This window comes from Eucalyptus grandis, chromosome 8 (genome assembly GCF_016545825.1).
Source record: "Eucalyptus grandis isolate ANBG69807.140 chromosome 8, ASM1654582v1, whole genome shotgun sequence".
Lineage (NCBI taxonomy): Eukaryota > Viridiplantae > Streptophyta > Magnoliopsida > Myrtales > Myrtaceae > Eucalyptus > Eucalyptus grandis.
In genome coordinates this window covers 41,533,462-41,535,385 of record NC_052619.1, presented here as the reverse complement: position 1 = coordinate 41,535,385, position 1,924 = coordinate 41,533,462, and positions in this window count along the sequence as shown.

Below are 1,924 nucleotides of genomic sequence, written 5' to 3'. Positions count from 1 at the left end.
GAAAGGAACTTCAGTGGCAAGTTAGCAAACTATTGGAACAGGGGTATGTGAGAGAGAATCTTAGCCCGTGCGCCGTCCCTGTTTTGTTAGTGCCAAAGAAGGATGGAACTTGGCGAATGCGTGTCGATTGCTGAGCAATCAATAATATTACGGTAAAGTATCGACATCCTATTCCTAGGTTAGATGACATGTTGGATGAGTTGCATGGTTCTTGCGTTTTCACTAAGATCGATTTGAAAAGTGGCTATCATCAAATTAGGATGAAAGAAGGTGATGAATGGAAAACTGCATTTAAGACCAAGTATGGATTATATGAGTGGTTAGTAATGCCATTTGGATTAACTAATGCACCGAGCACGTTTATGCGACTTATGAATCATGTTTTGCGTGCTTTTATTGGTCAATTTGTGGTTGTCTATTTCGATGACATCTTAATTTATAGCCGAAGTCCTGATGACCATATTGAGCATGTGCGAGTTGTCTTGCAGGTTTTAAGGGCCGAGCAATTATACGCTAATCTAAAGAAGTGCTCTTTTGTTACCAACAAATTAGTATTTCTAGGATTTGTTGTTAGTGCTAATGGTATACAGGTTGATGAAGAAAAGGTTAAAGCAATCAGTGAATGGCCAACGCCTAAGACCATAGGAGAGGTGCGTAGCTTTCATGGATTGACGAGTTTTTATCGACGATTTGTGAGAAATTTTAGCACTATTGCCGCACCATTAACTGAGGTAATCAAGAAGCAAGTGGGTTTCACGTGGGGAGAAGAGCAAGAGAAAGCATTTAATCTGCTAAAAGATAAGTTAACTAATGCTCCTTTATTATCTTTGCCGAATTTCAGTGCTACTTTTGAGATAGAGTGCGATGCTTCTGGTACAGGAATTGGAGCCGTGTTGATGCAAGGAGGGTGTCCCATAGCTTATTTCAACGAAAAACTGAGTGGAGCAACATTGAATTATCCTACCTATGATAAGGAGATGTATGCTTTAGTGCGAGCTTTGGAGACTTGGCAACATTATTTATGGCCAAAAGAGTTTGTGATCCACACCGACCATGAGACCTTGAAGTACTTGAAAGGACAGCAAAAGTTGAATAAAAGACATGCCAAATGGATAGAGTTCATTGAGACTTTTCCATATGTGATCAAGTACAAGAAAGGTAAGGAAAATGTTGTAGCCGATGCACTTTCGAAGGTATGCGATTCTAACTATTTTAGAAGCAAAGTGTCTAGGTTTTGAGCATATCAAGGGCTTATATATTGATGATGATGACTTTGGGAGAGTCTATGAAGCATGTGAACACGCTGCATTTGATAAATTTTATAGGCATGAAGGTTATATTTTTCGTGAAAACAAACTATGTTTGCCTAAGTGTTCTTTGCGTGAATTGTTGGTTGAGAAGCGCATAGTGGTGGTTTAATGGGGCATTTGGAATTAATAAGACTTATGAAGTGCTGTATGAACATTTTTTATTGGCCACATATGAAGAGAGATGTCACACGTGTTTGTGAGAGATGCATTGCTTGTAAGCAATCGAAGTCTACAACTAAACTGCATGGCTTGTATACACCATTACCTATTCCAACGCATCCTTGGACTGATATTTCTATGGATTTTGTGATAGGATTGCCTTGGTTTAAGAATGGTAGAGATTCTATTTATGTGGTTATTGATCAGTTTTCAAAGATGGCTCATTTTATACCTTGTCATAAAACTAATGATGCATCTTATGCTGCTAATTTGTTCTTTAGAAAAGTTGTACGTTTGCATGGTATGCCTAAATTGATTGTTTCAGATCGAGATTCTAAATTTCTTAGCTACTTTTGGAAAATATTGTGGAAAAAAACTAAGAACACGGTTGTTATTTTCTATTACTTGTCATCCACAAACCAATGGTCAAACTGAGGTAGTTAATAGAACTTTAG